This window comes from Vidua chalybeata, chromosome 11 (assembly GCF_026979565.1).
Source record: "Vidua chalybeata isolate OUT-0048 chromosome 11, bVidCha1 merged haplotype, whole genome shotgun sequence".
Lineage (NCBI taxonomy): Eukaryota > Metazoa > Chordata > Aves > Passeriformes > Viduidae > Vidua > Vidua chalybeata.
The window spans coordinates 8323256-8344369 of record NC_071540.1 but is presented as its reverse complement, the minus strand read 5'-3'; the positions used below and the strand labels follow the sequence as shown (position 1 = coordinate 8344369).

The 21114-nt window shown below is 39.1% G+C and overlaps 1 long non-coding RNA gene across 1 annotated transcript in view; it reads right to left on the bottom strand.

The window, feature by feature from the left end:
* Positions 1-6603: 6603 nt before the first annotated feature.
* The window catches only part of LOC128793804 (uncharacterized), a 103504-nt gene continuing 88993 nt past the window's right edge, over positions 6604-21114 (bottom strand). The window contains exon 3 of the long non-coding RNA XR_008432888.1: positions 6604-6682. This is a non-coding gene — a long non-coding RNA (uncharacterized LOC128793804). The remainder of the gene's footprint in view (positions 6683-21114) is intronic.

Sequence of the window (21114 nt, the reverse complement as noted above, 5' to 3'; positions counted from 1 at the left end):
AAATCACTTTCACACTATACAAGTTTAATTCAAGGACTTGAGCCCTGATGCTCATTCAGTATAATTTTAGTAAATAGTGGGCTTTTCTTTGAGCTTTGCTGGGAAGTAGTTTGTTGTACAGTTGCCAAATACAATTGTGGTGGGTTTGCTTTGGGGTTTATTGCAGGGCACTGAATCCTGTTATAATCTCTCTTTTTGAGGACAGTAGAAATGCTCTGATTGCAGACAGACAAGAACTTACAAAGAGTCAATAGTAAATGGAAAACTGATTTTTTCCCTATTAATTTGATCACAAAGATAAAATACCCACTATATGATAATTTCATTGTTCTGAACTGCCATACACATATGACTAATGGCATGAACAAGGCACTTCTTATTTCCCAAACTAGGCAAACTGAGTTTTTATCTTCTATTAGCGTAAGCTGCTTTATTAACAGAAAGTAATCTTCCAAATAATTTGAAGCCAATATGGTAATTATAACATAATGGATTGCAATTGCTCGTTTCCCTAACATGAAAGCAAATAACATTTCTTACAAGTGTCTCTGATTTTCAAAACTTTATATAGACTTCTTTTGGCTGAACTCTCACTGTAAATCTATGACTTCGACAACTATTTCCTCTCTGTCATGCTGGAAATGAAATATACCTTTTGACCATGATTTGTTTTTCTCACTTATCCCCTGTCTTGGTAGCAAGCACTGAGTTTCATTTTCTGATAGGCCAGATTTTTTTCTAGCTTTGCATATAAAAATTCCCAATAAGTCATCTTGGAGAGGGTGATATCAGCCTGAATTCCCACTACTTTCCTGTGGTCGAGGTATATGTTAAAGCATTATTTTGTTGCTCATCAGAGAATCTGATGTAGCTGCAGTGTGACTGGAAGGGACTTTCTTCTGATGTAGCCATAAAATACTCCCAGCCTCTTTCACCATGTAACTGGGGAATTATGCACCCTGCAACAATCTCAGAAAGAATGGAAGCAGAAAATACTGTAGCTGCCACTGAGAGGTAAAATTTAAATTCAGTTCAAGATTTGAATATCAGGGATACCTGAACAACAGTGTTCTCAGCATTGCTTTTTCATTTTGAAAAATGTAACGTAGAGCTCACATTTTGAGAGTTTTAGGATTTAGGCTCTAGCTTTTGGAGAGACCTTGGTTTGTAACATCCCAAATTATAAGGTGGCCAAACATAGCAATCTGACCTAACTCAACCCAACATTTTCTCCCATTTCTTCACCTTACAAAACCATTCACATAAAGTCCTGGTTTGCCTATAGGATTTGTTACTGCATTATAGCACTGTATATTAGACTGGGCTTCCAAGTTAGCCCTTGGAGAGATTGCATTTCTGCTTTGTAATGATTTTGCCATTGGAAAAGTTCATCAAGAAAGATGCCTCAAAAACAATGAAGCCACCAGGGGAATTCTTCACTTGAAGTATCCATCACTCCTCAGTAGAGGAATTGGAGGGATGTGTTAAGCTTGCTACATCCTCTGTCAATCTTCTGTTTATTGCATTATCAAGTTGCTTGCACTGTGAAAGATTAAAACAGTTGGATAAGAGCAAAGCATGGAGTTAGTGAGCACTTTGATTATAAGTCAGACATCAAACTGGTATTTGAAGTGCAGAACTACTGAGCTTTCGCTTTGTCACACAAGCAGATGTTGCCAGAGGCAAGGAGGAATGGAGCCCTGCATTTTTTTTAACTTGGCTGCTGAACTTTGCACTGCCTGAAGAACCAGGCACTGTGTGCAGTTCCTGGTTAGATGCCTTTCAAACCTGTCTTCTGCCTAAGGGCTACCAGATGTGCAGCTGAGGCAAATGGATAGATTATCCCATTGTGCATCACCTCAACCTGAGGATGTGCTGCTTATTGCTCTAAGTAAATGGTTGGGCTGCTTTATTAATTTAGGAGTCTGACAATAGTATTTTTCCCTTTTGCTCTACTTTAAGGAGAGTTCTTTCCACTATGGGAATGAACTATTAATGAGCAAAGATAATATACCTAGGGAGGAAGACTTCATCCTGGATATTTATTTAGAATTTCAGCTTGAAAGATCCAAGCAGAACCATTTGCCATACATATTACTTCCTAATGACTGTGGTCTGCCACACTGCATTCTGACAACCTTTAAAGATTGGTGAGGGTTTGTCCACAGGGGAATCCTTAACTCTGGTGACTTACCCATCCCACTACCTAGATGTCCATTTACTCTGAAGGATCCAAGAAACATCCAGTAAATGATTCTCCATGCACAATGAACTTACTCAGGACCCTGGGTTTCTGGGTAAGTACATTTGTGTCTCTTAGTGTTCAAGTAAAAAAGTGCTTCCCTCTCTTTTCAACAGGCCTTAAGTAAACCTACAAGGAAATACTATAACACATTTAACAGGTGTGAAATTCATCTACAGGCTTGTGATGGAGAATACCAGGGGTTTCATTGACCATCAGTAGAACTGCACCCACTTCCCTCAAACATCACAAGCTGTTACAACATTCCCTACAGATTTTTTTCCTTTACATGCATCATACACACATCACTTGTGTATTTGCAAATACCTCCACTGCTGCTGCCTGTCACTCCTCATAACAGTGTCCAAAACACCATGGTGGAAAACTGTGTATCTGTGTACCTTACAGAGAGATGAAGGTTTGAATGGTGAGGTATTCCCCCACATGGCTGCCACAATCCCATGTCACCATAGATGCTCTGTGTCACTGAGGGAGCAGACAGAGAGGCTGGCACTGGATAAGGAAAGTGACTTTTGGAGGGTGAACTAATGCAAATGCCAGAGTTACAGTAGTGAGAGAGTTCATTTAGTTCATTTTATCCATTTGAGAAGAGAACCTACAGAAGACTAACAACAAGGTGCAGAAACCCTCCTCTGAACAAATGTGGGCCACAATAATATTTTCTAACTCACAGCTATCTATAGTCTCTTTTAAAGCATATTAGTCTATGCCTACTTCTAAAAAACTGCTAACTTGATAAGATTTTTTGTTTATAAAGAAATAAATATTAGACATTGGATTGTATATAGAATTATTTTTCCCCTAGATAGGTTCCTGGTGTCTTTTTGCATTATGTGTAATCATGAGTGACCCCAAGGTCAATTATTAACGAAACCTCACAGAAATCCCTGCTAGATAGCGAGAAACATGAGCATCTCAAGGAACAAAGTATTTGACTTCCAAACAGAATGCCTGCCTAAGACCAAACCTCATTAGGGAAGTCCTCCAGGCAAACATCCTCTCATTATTTATTGTCATGGTTTGCTGAAGATTCCTCAGTGTAACTCACAATTGGGTTTTAAATAAATCTCTCTATATAGTAAATGTGATATTCTTGCATCTAAGCAACAGGGTTAGCTGAAAACTAAATAAGACCAAAATTTCACATTTCAGGGACTCATAAACAGCTTAGAGTCTGACAGCAATGCAACAAGAGGCAAAAATATGACTGACAGCATATGGCTGAAAAGTAGGGTTGCAGGGGCTGTACAACATAACAGAACAGCAAGACTGCAAAGCAAAAGCAATTAGCTACAAGTCTTGCTAATGTGGAATTCTTTATGGTGAGGAACTTCTTTATAGCACAAGGATGGTGCTGTGTTTATGATTAACATTTAAGGCATGAAGGTCTTGGATTTAAGGTTTTGCTTCCCATCCTTCATTCTGGCCTCAGGAAGGTCAGTGGGGCCTAGGCTCTCAAACATTTTGAGGCACTCTGATATCCTAGAGGAACTGGTCTAAGACTCCTGGAGTTCAGCTGCTCATCTCAAAATTAGGGATACTAAAGCTCTTTCTCATAACAGATACTATGAATGGAAGGGTGCTAAAAAAACTATTTTATCAAATAGTTTTGCTATGGATCTTTTCAAAGTGGCGAAGGTCTGATAAGATTTTACAAATCTTATCACATTCAAGGGTTAACTGATGTTTATGCCTAAGGTGACCATGACCTCAATTTTTAATTCTACTAAACTGCTGAGACCTCTTAAAGAAGTCCAGAACACCTCAGAAATTTCCATCTCTAATCAGAACAGTGTGAAGTTCTCTTCAAGGAGAAAATCCTCTGGTGTGGTCCATTTTTCTGCTGTAGTTAAATATTCTTGGGCTGATTCAGCATCTGGGCTGATGAGCTGGCCCCTGGAAGCTCCTGCTTTGGTTGCTCTGGAGGAGGCTGGAGGGGCAGCACAGTGGAAAGTTCCTCTCCTCACAGAGGACATGCACAGGCCACCCTTGCCAGGGCACAGTCTCCTGACTCCCTTGCTTGGCTCAGTGCACTGCCTCTGCTCCTGCCTATAGAAGATTCATTCTCTTAAATTTCATATTTATCACTTTCCATAACCAGGTTTCTCTACTAAGGTAATACTATAGTCAAACAAATGTAAAGGTGGTGAGGATAGAGAATGAAATAACTGAAAAGGTCTTTTTTACTCAGTGTGGTGAAAGGGATATTATACAAACAGATGTCTTTTTTTAGTGCACCTATTATAGAGTCATGCCACTCTTTGCTGAATGCATACCTATAAGATGGTGCGTGTGCAATAAAACCCTTAGTTTATTAAGCATTTTTTTCTATTCTGCTATGTCAGTCTAAATTCACTTTGAAGGCAGGAATGATGGAATTGTTCAATATATTGTGTGCACAAGGTTGTGACCTCTGCAATCAGGCCCAGAAACACCACTGTCTGCTTACTATTGGGGCAGTTGAAATGAATGATGAGGTAGCCTCATAAAACATTGTACTAAATCTGATACCTCTGAATATGCAGTACTTGAGCATTTCTACACTCTTCCTAACTTAATATTTACAACCTCTACAGGACGTAAAAAATGAAAATTGAATATACTGTTTTTACTGAACATCTTGTTTCTAAACAAGGTCTTAATCCTGCCAGAGCTCAAATGGGTGAATGGCCTTGTCCTTGTAAAAAAATGTGCCACTGATTTCTGCATCCATTTGTGTTTGTGTTTTGCAGGAGACATCCTGGAATTGTTATTGTGTCATCCAGCAGGAACGCAAGGTACATCTGCCTGAGTGCTGTGGAGGACACGTCTCTACAATGAGGCACATCCTAACTGGGGGAGGAGGGGAGAATGCTTGTGTTTTAAAAGAGGGACAGAAGAAACACCCTCAACAATAAATCTGAGACCCCAAATACTCTGCTCTTCACATAAGATCCTCTGTTTGAAGACTGACCCAGCCAAGCTGGAACATCTAAAGCTGTCATCACTCTGTATTTCCACACTTACTGAACTTACTTTCTTTGTTCTCTGTAACATGTGCAACTAGAATTATATCAGCCACCACAACAGTCTTTTCCTTTCATCAGCTCTGTGGCAGCAGCTCTGCCTCCCTTCTGTGCTGTTACTAGCGGGATAGCTCCAAATAATTGTTTCTTTTCCACACACAGCAAAGGCCTATACAGCTTCAGCAGGGTCCATGAAATGGGAATCAACAAACAGAAAGTCCATTTGCTGAAGTTTATCATTGGTGCCTCTTATTCTGCAAAACATTTAAGCACCACACTTTTACTAAAGCTGCTGTGAATATTCATTCAGTGCTTAGGGGTGAACACAGTTCACCTGTATTAACACCACAGCTTTAACTCACTTATGGAACTTGAAAACTTTCCCAGCAGGACCCTTTGAACAGGTGTAATTTATATAATACTTTAAAAAAATAAAGCTTTATTTGTTGCTACCTTGAAGGTACAGGGCCTTGAGGAAAATGTGTTTACATGGTGAAAGGCCAAGCTTAACCACTCCATGCTCCAGGAAGGGAAAGCTGTCACCGAGTTGGGAAAAGCCAGGCTGTCCCACTCACAAAATGTTGTCTTTGTTCTCTACATGAATCAATTTGTATCTGCTGATAACCCACTTCTTTCCAAGGATTTCAGGTTTAGGATTCCCTTTGATGCCAGACTCACTGCTGGAAACAGTAAACCACTCTCACTTTGATGGAGCTACAATTATTCCCTCTAGTCAGCTATTTGATTGTTTCTGCTAAAAATCTTATGTCACCGTTTTATTTTAGGTAGGCTTCCCCTCCATCCTTTCTGATTTAAACCATGCCAGTCAAAAGTTACAAATCAGATAGCCCAAGAGGCATGCAATGTTTTCATATAAAATATGCATAAATTCATCCTTCCCCATAACATGTGTAACTGAAATTATATCAGTGACCCCAGCAACCATTTTTCCTTTCATCACCTCCCTCTCCAGCACCTCTGCTTCCCATCTGTGTTATCAGCAGCAGCGTAGCTGTGGTGCCTCTGACAGAGTCACGGGAGCACAGGGACCACCACTCCCAAGGCTAGAGGTTTCTTGGTCTGAACACGTGTTGGTGCCAACACTTGTGAGGGTTTCAGCCTGTCTGGGGCACAGGAGTGTTAGATCAGGCAGCTCAGCCTGGTAATGGTAACCTAAGCTACCAGCAGCAGGGAGGCATTTGTGGTGTGCTTTGCTTCGAGCAGCGCTCAGAGCCTGTGACACTGTCTGACACTGACTGATTAAGATACAGGTACTGTGGTGCTGTCAGGAAAGAAGAAAGAGGACTTGCCGTGCTGTTGTTGCTCATGGATCTCCAGCAGGGCAGCAGCCAGACACCAGTGCACAGCAGCGTCGTGCTCTTCCACCTCTTCAGAGAATTACTTTCCAGTCAGGCTGAGGAGATGAAGAACACATCTGGTTTTTAACACAGCCTGTCCCTACACACAGACTCCAAAGTCTGTGTATCACAGGTGATCAAATCCTCATGACTGGGGAGGGGACTGTGAGAGGAGATGAGGGAGATGTGAGAAGAACAAAAATATGAACTCAATAATGGGCCTTACCAGGAAACCATTAAGAAGGCTGCTCCTGACTGCAGCAAACAAGACCAGGTCCTAACAGAGAAAGAAACAGAGCTACCTAGTTATGCTGCAAATATAGATATAATCTTCCCTTTCTCCACAGCTTTTACTTGCCATCTGTAAAAACCAGACATTCAAATTTCTCCCTGATTCCAATTTTCTGGGTATCCCCAAAGCCCAGACTACACTACTAGTGGGAATGGAGAAAAGGATTACTTTGCCAGGCAGCCTAAGACATGGGACTAGAATTTTAGATCTATTTAGTTTAATTCTCAGGGCTTTCCCCAGTACAAAAATGCAGGGTTTCCCAATGTACCTTTTCATCTCATCTCACAAATGATGAAATAATCATTAGCCTTCTCTCTGAGGGTGATGGGAAACCCTCAAAAAGACTAACATATGTGGAGTCGAGACATGGGGACACTCTTGAGCTCAGGCTTACATTTTTGGCCTTCTGGAGTCACTTCTCCATAAAGCCCATGCAGGTAGGAAGGCAAGAAGGAATATAGAAAGTCTCAGAGAAATCTTTGCAGACCTGACATTCCCTTACTCATTTGTGTGCCAAACCATGCCAAAGGCATGTTTCTGTCACCTGCTTGCTGACAGAACTGTCCTTGTCCTCTACAAAGCAGAGGAACCTGGAAAGATTCTTATCTTCCTTCCACCACAGAGGAGGCAACTTGGCTTCCAGGAACCTCTATTCTCTACAACAACCAGGCTCTTTTCATCTTGGCTTTCTTAATAAGTATTTAGAGGGCAGTTCACGTTTTCCCTTCTGCTCTTAGTAACAGAGCTGATTTTTTCTAAGGTCAGGTGGCTCCATGAGCTAAATTAATATTCACAGGTAGCAGTAAGAAATAAGTACAAACCTCATGTCTCTCCTCAGCTTTAATTACAATATCAGTGCTGTCAAATTCCATGTGGATACACCTCCCGCATCAGCTCCAAACAATTTCAGATGTGTATACAGGATTCACAGCATCTTTAACTCATGATCTTCTGTCATTACCATATAATTACTCTAATGCATCTTTACTGTGCAATGCCCACCAGAAGTAACAACCGTGGAGAGCCTCATATAATGACAGAATAGAGACATCAATGTGGAATTTCTGCTTACAGGGACCTGCAGCATTCCTTGCAGTCCCATTATTCAACATTTCTGAGCAACCTGACTCCTACCTGCCTCCCTTCCTTCTCTAAATTTACTTCATGAAACATTCATGTCATTCGAGCACTGAGAAGCCCCAGGTGGCACTGAAATCCCTGTGGGAATGTAGCACAAGTCAATGAAGTGGCAATAAATTGTCTCACCTTGATCAGCTCTGTGGATATAGAGGAAGGTGAGTCAGGGAAGAGCAGCTGTATTATGCACCTTGCTGTGCTATGGGTGAGGATCTGGGCCTTGTGTAGACATGGGAAAAGAGGTTTAGAGAAATTTGACAGAAAATGCAATGCTGACTACTTAAGTTAGCAAATATCCCTCAATTAAGTGCTGGTGGAGGTCAGATACAAAAGTCAGTTAGAGAGAACTGGGCAAGCTTCAAAGGGTCTTTGTGGCAAAAAGCTGAAGGATGAGACAGTGCAATAACCTGGGAAATGACAAGCCATGGAGATTATTTTAGCCTTTCATTTCTACCACTATAGAAAATGAAGAACAAAGTACACATTATAAAGACATAAAATGGGATGAATTTTTGAACCTCTGTAAGGATTTTTAAAGAAGAACTAGCTGCAGACATATCTCACAATGCCCTATGGGAAGTATTCCTGTGCCTTTGCAGAGATTTACAAAATTTTCTCAGTATATCAATTCCATCAGTCCTTTTACTTTTCTTAAATGACAATAATTTTAAACTGAATAATAGCATCTGTATTTGTTGCATTTGGCTTTCTATGTGATAACAGGCACTATGATTAAAACATATGTTATCAAGACTTGAAAAAGACAGTTAAACAGGAATGGCATTACATTGTCACCTATCCAAATTGTAATTGGTATTTAATTGTAGCTCTGCAAGCAAACACAAAAAGACAAACAACAAAGAAACCTCTGCTCTGATTGAAAGCAATTAAGAGAGGAAAACCCAAGAGAGCTAATATATGAAGTTTCAGGGAGGAAGTATTCCTTCCCTGAAATGCAAAGACCCTTCTTGAATCTGAGATAGGTAAAGCATGGGAATAGTGCAGCTGTTTCTGGGAAGTTGCCTTTTGAGTGGAAATGGAAATTAAAAGCTGCCAGGCAGATTTTTATCTCTCTTGTCAAATTTATATTGTGTATGTTTGCTGATGTTCTGTAATATCCCAGTTAGCTCTGTTGTTTGCACATTAACTGTTTTGTGTCCCAGATGCTCATACAAGAATCATAAATATTTTGTGAAAGCTATAACCATCACTTTCAACAGTATTATTTTTTTTTCCCTAAACAGCTTTCCCTCTGTTCTTGCAGAAGACTCAAAGAATCCCTGAAGAACCAGTTTAGGATGGGCTTTTTCACCATCAGCTGGTAGGGACACGCAGGAAGCCATTCCTGAGAAAAAAGACTTCCACAACAATCACTGTGCATCTAAACCCAGTGAGTTTGTCTTTAGGGCTACGCTGTTCCCAGCCATGGAGAGATGGAGCTAAGGCAGTTTCAGGGGAGCTGGAATCTAGCACATTCTGAGTGCCTGGATCCAGGCCTTGGCTCTCCCCAGGGGTACCTGAGTGAGAATGAGGGGGAAGTGTAGTTCACACATGGAATATGCAGAGTTCACACATGGAACTGGACTAGACCTTGACAATGGACAGGGTTTGTGGTTTCACAGGGCATCATCTCTAATTATCAGGAAGGTTCCCTGGTTCAGCTCCAGAATGGAAAAGGAAAATATTTTTATCTACTTTAACATCATACTGGCACTGTCAGATGATTCATGGGCTCTGGAGAACACAGACATTACCAGCTCAGCACATTTGTGTACCAATCACCATTTGTCATATGTGAGTACTTCCCACAGTCCTAAAAAGGGATTTGTTTTCTGTATTATTTGCAGGAAATGTAACAAACTCCACACTGAATAGCAAAAAAAACCCCAACACTTGATTGTTTTATCGAATAGTTGCCTATTTACTTGGCAAAACTTCACTTTAGGATTTTTTTTATGGTGTCTAATAAAAGGACCCCCACAGCTGTCTTCTCTGTGGAGAAAAGCTGTCGACATCCAGTATAATTTTCTGCATATTGAGTGAAGTACTTGAAAGTCCCAGATCCATTTTAATATGTGAGCTGCTCTCCCATTTGTATGCAGCTGGAGAGAGTAGTTTTACCCTCATTTTAAAAAGCCATATGATGGATTTCTTTCTTTAAACAAATACTGTCTGAAACTTTGCTTTCTTCTCGCTCTTTCCCCCAGCATACACCTTTCCTCTCTTGTTAGGCACCAGTGTGCTGAAATCACTGCACAGTGCTGACATCTCACTCGTTATACATAAAATGATGCCACACCATTTCTTTTTTGATGTCTCTGTGCATGATCTGCTGGAATAATTCCCAGATTAACTGTTTATTAATACAGTTTTGGCAAAACAGTTGGTGAGGAAATTCCATTACACTGTCTTGAATAAGGTCTTTACTATCCTTTTCTGAATTTTCTGATTCTGGGTATTGACAGTTTCCAATCCTTCCAATGCAATCCTGGCCTGAGCTCTCTCCAATCCTGATCCTGCAAGCACTTTGCCACACAGCACTAGGCAGTAGTGCTCAGTCCTTGCACAGCTATTAACTCTGATGCAATGAAATGTTGTTGTTATGGGTTTCAGGGAGCATGTTTAACATCCACAGCTATTTCTAATGATTCTGTCAAGAGGAAGGATTATAGCTCTGAAAGCACAGGGAGGTTTTGTGTAACAGTCACAAAGCTTTGAACTCTGCACACACCATGACTGAACATACTGTTCACGTGCTTCAACACAACCTGACACTGCAAAAGTCATGGTTGAAAAACAGGATATCTGAAGGTTGCAGAACATTTCATGGCTCTAGTGTAAACAATACAGCACCAAGGATTAAGTGCCAAACATTATCAACCTCCCAGTCTGGATATGCCACATCTCATAGGCTGAGAATGACTCACTCAAACAACCTCAGATGGGAAACCCCCAGGCAGGCAGGTTTGGAGTGATGCTACCAATTCAGCATGGAGCATGTGGTTCAAGGAGCAGGTACTGAGTAATTCTCCAGAGAGTGCTTGCAGATGCTCTCACCCAAATTCAAGATTTCTGCTCCACATTTTTGTTTTGAATGAAAATAAAATAGTAGATTCTCAAATTTTGCAATGGTATTAAAATTCCGAAAATTTTACATTGGAAAAAAAGAGACTGTTTTATTGCTGATCATTTTGTCTGAAACAAATGGAGCTAACTGTAAAAATCTTGGATGAACCTGGAAACAGGAACCCTTATGAAAGCAGCAGAACTGAGAGCCTCATGGTTCTTGGGATTGCTTGTTTCTCACCTACCAACAGAGTAGGAACCTCAGAAATATGGACATTCACTTTAACCAGCAATATTGGAATTTACAGTGACCACTGCTGGAGGAGCAAAAGAACGAACCACTACTGGGGAAACTTTCCTAGGGCTTCCAGGTTTCCACCTCCACTGGCTGGGGGTTGGGGTAGGAATTAAGGTATCCAAATTTTTGAAGAAAGGAGTCAAAGCTGCAGAAGCCCCAGCTTGGATCAGAGATCTCAGATATTCAGGGTTTCCAACTCTACCAAAGATACCTGGAAGATATATGAGCTTCAAGGTTCAGCTCCTAGTTGAGCTTCAGGAAACTTGCTCAGTCCCCTGGAATTGGACGAAGGCCATACAAAATCCAACAGAAAAGCTCAGAGACCTGTAGAATTTCCTGTGATATATTTTTGATCTCAGTAACTCAGCATTTTCTAATGAAGTAGTGCTTACTGGAAAGTTTTTGCCTATTTCCATTTGGGAAGACATTATTCAGATGGACATGACACATTTTGGATGACATGAGAGAATTAAGTTTGGTCTTCTTGCCAAATTCCATCCTGGCAGATAATTTCTTACCTATTTAAATCCACCTCATATTAACAGAGCACATTTTTTTAGCTCTCATTCTGTCTTGCAGCTCTTGTACTGTTAAATATTATCCACATTTCATCCCCCGTGTAGTTGCTTTTCACCAAATTTAGTCCCAGGTTAGAGTATGGGATCTGTATATGGGACTGGGAGCTCTGGGGGTCTCTAAAATCACCTGTGCTACTGCAAGAACATCAGTGCCACATGAAGGATTATTTTTAGTACTGGAGAAGTTTTTGCAGAGCAGGATGTGATCCCACACAGAATGGAACCAGTCTGATGTCAAATTATTTTATGCCATTGTGGCACATGACTGCATTACAGAGTAGCTCTTGTATTTTTCTATCTCCTCAGGAACATTTATTCCTACAGTGGGGATCCTGCATTGATTCCAATGAAGACCCAGGCCCCTATTGTGCTAGGCACTATAGCAACAGACAGTAAAAGGCAGTTCCTAAAGACCTTTCTATCTAAACAGACAAGACATTGCCAGAGATTTATTCTTCCATTTATAACAGTTATGAAACAACTTGGATGAAGAATAAAAAATGCAATGAATAGGACATGATGATCCCAGCTGTGGGATGGATCCACGTGGAAGTGGGAAACCCCAGGCCAGTAAAATCATCGAGGGGTATAATCCTGAACCAGCTGAAGTAATGTGAGAACTCCTGCAGACTCTACTGGGAGCCAGGATTCCCCCCTCTGTTCCCGTTTCACCAGGTGCCTGCACACATAACACAATGCAGAGCTGTAGTGATATTTCCAAATTCCCTGGCACTACAAGCAGAGTTGCAGCATGGTCCCACTGCTCCCATCAGGGGGATGAGCCTGGGCAGAGCCTGCTGCTGTCACTGTGCCTGTGATGCCACGGTGCTGTGTGAGCACAGGCACAGCCCTGCTGCACGGGCTGCCTGCAGAGCTGCCTCGGAGCAGCTAACTGGGAGAGGGCTCACAAGCTGCCCAGGTTCACTGGTCTGTCACCAAATCACTGACCTACCACAGATAGTAAGCTGAATGATTTATTATGGTCTGCAGCACTCCATGGTCTCCAGTGCAGGGGCTATTCAGATGACAGTGAACCCCCTGAACATACTGTGTTTCTTGCTGCAAATCCTCTCTCTAAGGGATACAGACTAAAAATATTCCTGAGGTACAGCTCGTAAACAGATATATTCCCTATTCTGATCTTGCTGATGTTCTGTGCTGTTTTTTACTTAAATTGCATAGCTCCCCAGCACTAATAGGAGACTCTGGTAAATTTTTTCTTTTCTTTTGGAAGCAATGAATGCACAATAAAGCAGAGATGGTAATGATTTAAAAGATGCAGGTCTCTTTTCTGGACATTCTGACTATGAATATAATATAATAGAGGTTAGAATGATGCTTGTTTCTACCCCTGAGTCTATCATAAGAATAACAGTCTTTATTATTTTGCAGAACAAGCAGTAGCGCCTCATCAAGGGTATAATCACCTCAGTCAAAAAAACAAACAAGCATTTACTTAAGGTGCTAAAAATATAGTTGAGAAACCTTCGATCTCAAGCCGTGTGATAAAATAGACTGTGTTGACTGAGCAAATCAGCAGATGCTGCTGTGCCGGCTCCTTCACCCTAACAATGCTTGCCTTTTTCTCTCTCCACCAAATTTAGAGATGATGTCAGTGTAGCCAACCCCAGGAGTTCAAAAATCAGAAGACAAACCAAAATAGAATCCCAGTGCTGATATCAAAGCCATGGAAGTTATTGAAACTGAAGCGGATGATTTGGGGGGTCAGCCTTTAGAGTTTTTAATTCATAGCAGACAGCCTTCTCCCTTCCAGTCGTCTGCTCAGTTCTCCTGCCTGTCTGATATGCCCTATTTCAGAGTGAGAGAAAACACTGGACAATGGGAAGCACAAAGGATTGGGGATCTATTTAAAGTATATATAAAGCTCAATTCTCCACCATATGGAGAGCCTTAATGCTGCAAATACCTTCCCTGAATGCTCAGCTTCATTCATACAAGCAGCCCCATGGAAGCCAGTGGGGGTCCTCTTGTACCTGAAGTTTGCCCCTTATTACTATTGCACGTCAGAAATGTTGGTCTGCATCACAATATTAAGAATCAGCTAAGAAGGAAGAGATCTGTTGCTCAGTTTTCTCTGTGATCTTGGGCAAGTCTTGATTCATTCTATATCCCAGCTTCCTGCTCTTTAAAAGGGGTAGAATTTATCTCTACAAGGAACTTGGAAGCCTCCAGACAAAAGATAATAAATGCAGAAAATTAATACATTGTCTCTTTCTGATGTAAATTGATTTCTAGATAACACAGCTGGAAAGAATGCTTAAAAATCAAAAGTATGTAATAATTAAATCTCCTAATAAAACCAATCTCCTAGAAATGGACTTAATCCACCATGGACCAAGTCTGACTGAGCAGCTGAGAGAAGCAGAGAACATTCTTAGTGCTGAGAAGACATGCTTACCTCTCATTTCACCACTGGACCTTTTGCACTTCAACAGGAAAACAGAGCCCTCTTCTAAAAAGAGCAGTTCCTGCTAGCCAGGAACTTGCTTGATAAACTCATACAGGAGTTTATCAAGACGTAAACTTTTAGTTTAATTTTTTTTCTACCCAAAATATCAAATTCCTCTGTAATTTAAATTAAAATAATTGATTCTATTTTAAAGTTTAGTCTGAATGTAAAGTCTGATATTTTGAAGCAGCAGTAGCATGTTACGATGCAACAGTTTGTTGGGAAAGTACTCACTTAAAATAATGGGAGACTTTCGTCCTTTATTAAACATTTGAAATTACTAACAGATACTACCTTAGAGCTGCTTAATTTAAAGAGGCAAACTGGTGCATTTTGTTAATTAGACCATTAAAAAATTTATGTGTAAATAAGTCTAGGTCATTAAATCGTAATGTACAGTGTCAACGTGAAACTTCAAACTTTCTAGTTATGTTAAATGGCCCTAAAAATTAATTAAAAATAGAATCAGCATCAAAGAACTTATTTCCCCCTCCTATTTTTAAATAAAAAAGACGTATTTGTAGTAATAAAAATACTACTTCTGCTCAGTCCTCCAGTCACACATTCTCTTTGTCTACAAGACTTTGTTTAAACTTAGAAGTACAACACCTATGTGTTGATATCAACGATCTATTTGAATATTTTTAAAACACAGCAAAAAACAGCACTGATGTCACTAATTTTCACGATAGCAAGAACAGGCTATTTCAGTGAAATCACATATTATAAATTAACAGCATAACAAGGCACAATGAGTCAAAAATGTTATTTGGCACAGCTGAAAAAGCAAGGCTAAAAGGTTGTCTTCTGTTAAGGTTTGTGAGTATTACAGTTACAAAGTCATATGCTCAATTGCTCATAGCTTTATGACGAAGGATGTATTTAGATTGAAAACCTCTAGGAAATTTCCAAGATTCTCAGGCTGATTTTAGAAAACATCAGGAAAAAATGTAAAAAACTTTTCTGAAAGTTCAGCTGTTTCCAGGAACAGAATAAAAGCTGTCCCACTTGATTCCAGAGAGATACTGGCAGAAGTTGTTGCCAAGACACTGAAGACAGAATTGAGAGGAACTGGAACTGGGCAGTAGAATGCAGGAGAGAGAGGGGCTGAGTGGTCAGTGAAATGCTGCAAGAGAAACCTGTGCATCCTGGACAGCTGAATAAAATGAAACTGAACTGGGGGCAGAAAAGGGCACAGGAGATAATGGTGGGATGGAAGAGACACCACAGAGGACAGCAGAGAGTGCAGCCTAGGGAAATGGCCTGTGCCCACTCCAGTCTGGAGAGCAAATCCCAAGGATGCCAGAATCCCAAGACTCATGTAAAAACAATCAGTAATTATCATTTCCATACCCACAGGTCACAGATTCAAACATAAAATAGTAACTGGTGAAGATACTGATTTTCCTTTGTATACCCTTTAATGAACAGGTAAAATTCCTTTCTTTTCCAGATGCCTAAAATCAAGAGGATGCAGAAATGCCAGTTCTGTGTGCTCTTAACCAGGCTTGCAATGCTGACATAACACATGGGGGGAAGGAAGAAAGATAGAACAGTGAAAATCATGTGAAGGCTCTAAGGAGAAGGGATGCTTTTGAGATAGTAGCAGTGACACCAGGTGAACTGTAATGAGTAACTCCCACTGCCAGGAATGCTGTCCAGCCTCAGCAGGAACATTCTCTGCATTCAGTACAGGACTCTATTTGCTTCCTGACTTAGGGACTGGTTGATAGATAGACATATAAAAATCAGGGTGTTTAAAAATACAAAAATACTTGAATTGTTTTGAATTTTCTTGATTCACTTGAGCACACTACAGTAACAAAAGACACAAGCTTTGCCTTTCATGCAGACTGGATTCTTGCTTTGTAGATAACAATCTGCCCAGCAGTAGATGACTGACAAGAATCTTTTCACTGAAGGACTGCATTAAATATGGGTGTTCCTGCTCAAATCCAATATATGTAAATTATTCATGTTATATATGAAACCATATTACAGTTATAGAGGAGAAGTGATTGCTCCCACTGTACGCATTCTTTGGAGTTGTGTGACGTGCACAATTAAGCACGACACAAGAAAATTCATCAAAGAATATTTAAATATACCTTAGGAAGCCACTAAATTTTCTGATAGTTTTATAGAAGGAAAACTAATTGCATCCGCACAATACAACAGTTTTGTAAGGGTTGAGCTCATCAATGCTTTTACTTTTTTCCCTGGTAAACATTTAAAACAGTTTATTTAAATTGATTAAAAAAATCAGAAATGACTGGATGTTTTGAATACATTAAGGTTTCTTCCATTTTAGGTATACTTGTTCCTACTGACTTTCTGCAATATCAGCAATGCATAGAAATTCTTGACCTATCAAGGTGGCATCAGCGTGGATAATAGGCAATTATTCTTACAAAGACCTTGCACTTTTTCTAAGACTTAAAGTCAAACTAATTATATAAAATAATACATTGAAATCACTAAAAATTCTTCTGACATACACAATCAAGTTTGTTATACTGAATATATTTGGTTTTTCTAAGAGGTTTTCATCTGTAATGGTATACACACCCTCTGAATGCATTCATATAATTATAAGAAATTCTGTCTTGGAAATTCTCCTAGTGTTCAGAAATGTGCAGAAAGAACCAAATAAATACTTTATTCTGTTGTGACTTGTCCAATTATCTGGTGGGGCATTATGAGTGACAGGCTACAGTTAGTAGGCTGAAATGGTTGAATTTCACACTGCTTTGATGTTTTCTTAAGTGGCTTTCTGACAAATTGTACTAGATGTACAAAATCCCATATGGAGTCTGCTGGATTATATGATCTTGCTTTACAATTTATCCAAAAGAATATTTTGCTAAAGCAATTTAATTCCTTGTTAAATTGGAAATAACAATGATGCTACTGATCCATTTACACACCAAGTTCAAGTTTCTTATTTAAAACACTGTGGAGCACTTAAATTGGAAGTCTTTGTTCCCCTTGGACAGGTGAAGATTGATTCCAATGGTCTCCCAAACAGACTAAAAATAAGGATAGTTGAGATTGACAACTTTTCATTGGTATGAGCAAGAGAAGAGTCAGATTATTCTTTGCCAAGCTGTATGACTATGGAGCACCATCCTAATATTTCTAGCTCTCTTCCCACTTCACTATTGATATTGTGACAGGATTTGTAATACCATTAGGCTGTGTTGCCAAGAGCAATTCTTTTAAAGAGTGTGACACTGAATATAGGCTCTGGCAAATGATGCCTTCAGTTAGAAAGTATTAATGTGACAGAACTCTTCCCAAACCTTTTACAGAGAATATGTCTTGACCAAAAAGTGACAAAAGAGAAAATAGTGCTTAAACCTGTGCAACATTGCATTGAGACAGAAAAATCTCTGCTGAAAATGCCTTTTTGTGCAAGAATTGATCTCACTGTCATTTTTAGTAATGTAAATCACAAAGAACCATTGAAATCAGTGGGAACTACAGCAGTATAAATCAGGTGTCATGAATAACAAAGTTGTAAGATATTGTTATTGGGTCACTTAGTTCTGCTCCATAGTTTTATTTTAGCTCTAACATTTATCAGCTTTGCTTGTCCATACCAACCCTTACAATCGAAATATTTTCTGCAGTTTGGCAACAATGGGTATTCTGGACTGGGTATTCACAGAGCAAGTAATAGAGAATTTGTCATAATGGGTCCATTTCCTGTTCTACAGCTCCTCTCATACTTAATGTGTCTACTTTATATACCTATAAAATATCTAACTGACTTTGAAATGACAGTAGGAAAAAGAAAGGAGTGTTCCCTTTCCATCATATTTCTCTGACACATGAGATTTGATGATCTGCATTATCACAGCCACAAATAGGATTAGCAAACACCTTACCCAGCTCCATTGCATACAGACAGGTTATCTGCCATGGAAATTTCCATCGGCTAATTACTTTCTGCATTAAAAAAATTTCTGTTCCTGCTACTTCCTATTCTTCCCCCCCCCCAAAAATTTTAGGATGAGAATCTCCATGGTATGAAGTAGTAAATGATCCAGAGGAGTGTCATTTTATAACTTCTGAATCTTTATAGTCTTTGAGATGGTCTGTATGTAAATCTTACTGTACATCTCATGGGCTCTGTCTCCTTTTTAGGAGCATTCACAGTCAGTCTATACATCAGTTGTCTTGACCAAAATTTTGAGTAACTCTTTTAAAAATAGAAACACAGCTCTTGAAAATGATCACTGTCATATCATCAGAATGTCACGAAAGCAGAATAAAATAAATGCAATCTTTCATACTTCTAGGTATTATACTGTTCTCACTAGAAACTCAGCTCTTTTTGCTGTTTGTTTTTTTGGTGTTTTTTTGAGTTTGTTTTTTTTTTCCCTGTTTTTAGGTTGTTTTTTTGCAGGGGTGGGGGGAGGGGGGTGGTGTTTTGATTTTTTTTTTCCTGTTTCTTTATTAGTTAAAGAGTACCCCACAAAGACACAGTGCTGTTTTCCTGGGGCTTCGTTCCTCTGGAAATAATTTTATCTAGTAATAATTTATACTCTCTAAAAATACATCTCCAGTTGTGATCCAGTTTCTATTCTAACGCTGCTAATTTATGGAATTAGTATCACTACAGATGAAATTTATAATGCTGTATGTGATTATTGCTTCACTAATCACTATGTATTCCACTGCTAGCAGTATGCAAGATCATTAATACAGGATATGTATACACATTAAGCTTAATGGAGTTAAATGATGATATGGAAAGGCAGGATGGCTAATTAATGATCACACAAACAATTAGTACTCTTTCTTACTTAATTCACAAGCTGTTCTATGAGGGACTCCAGCCTTGCAGGGCAAAATTCAGTGCATCTCCTAATTACAAATAAGCTAGGGACTTGTGAAAGCGCAGAATACTTCTTAACCTTCTGTTAGTATAGATTGGTTTTAAGCTTCTCAACAAGATTTTTCCTGGTCAGAAGGTAATTTAAAAGAAAACCCTTTCTACTGTCTTTCCTGGTCACCTTTAAGATGGGACCTAGTCAAGTTTTACATTTAAGAGACACTTAATGAAACAGTCTTAAATGGTCCTTAATTGGTTCATGTGAAACGTCTGTGTTGGTACTTAGTGCAGTACTGAATTTCACACTAAAGGCTTGTTTCTAGTAACCCCTAACTCATGCTGAGTATACCTCTCTCCCTTGTGCATAGTCTCATCATAGACTGATATTGCCAGAGTAATGGTCTTTCTCTGTTGTACAATTCTAAATCTTTTTCTCTGTAGTTTTTATAAAAGCACAAAATATCTTTTTTTCTAGATCTTCTAAATCTTTGGATTGATTAAATTAATTCTAACTTAATTCTACTATAGGGCAAGCTATAAAAAGCATCTGTGTGAATTAAAAACTTTACATTCACTATTTCCATTTTACATATAGACTTTAAAATAATAACTAGTGTCCTCTCAAATGCTGTGGTTCATTCCTGTTAGAGGAAGACCTGTTGTGAGGCATAGAACTTCAAACAGTCCCTTTCACAAAATGATCAATGAGCCCACAGAGAATTCTATGGTAAAAGTTATTTTGGAAGTTGTCATTAAGTACCATCGTTTCCCTTTAATACAAGACAATGTCCATTATAACCAAAATATTGGGTGATCCATCCATTCAACAATCTTCTTGCAAATCACCTTTACTAGTCAATACCAAGAACCAAATTAAATAAATTTAAAACACTGAGTAGCTCTGAAGTTTCACATATGAGTACATTTAAATATCCTAATGATTCACCATTCACTGCTTTTCATTAACTGAAAATGGCTCAATAACTTTTATTACCTAGAAAAGTCCAATAATAATTTTAGGGCTTTGCGAGACAGTGCTGGCTCTGTAGGAACACATAAGAGATACAACTCTGAGGTGTCTAAGGATGTACAATTATCTTAAACATCTTCATCAAACCTTGGGTTTCATTAATGGGGTACTACTGAGTAATCCAGGCAACCAGCTTGGCCAAATAATAACTTCCACAATTAAAACAAAAACATCTTGATCACGCTATTCAAAATAATTCCAGGAAGATATAGTAAGCATAATATAGTAAGCATATACTCAGAACACCTGGAGAGCGTTGCTTTTCTACTGTCCCTTGGGCACAAATCAACTGGCAGCCAAAATACTAGTAACTAATTTTTTTTTTAAATTTTTAATAATTTATGGATTATTATGGAGTTTTTCAAACTGCCTCTTGCATATTAAGCAGAAATGTTTAAAAATGTTTAAAAAAAGTTTCATATGTTTTCCAGGGACTTCTTCTGCAGGTGTTCTTGCTGAAGAAGGTTAATTTGGCAAACTAAAAATAGCAACAATTAAGTTGTGTTCCACAACTTATGGACAAAAAGAAAACAATGTAACAAAACCAAACATGAGAATTAGGATATGGAACTGTGTTGGGGACTGTTACTTGACTGCACCTTGTAAACATATAAATGTATAGAATGAAAACAAGAAGTGTGTTATTTACTGTTGATTTTCAAGGCAGTGATGATAATGATAACTGCGATTTGAAATGCTTTTCATTATTTGAGTAAAGTTTAAATAACTACTTTATGGTCATTCTTCTACCAATTCACTAACTGATTTGAACAAATT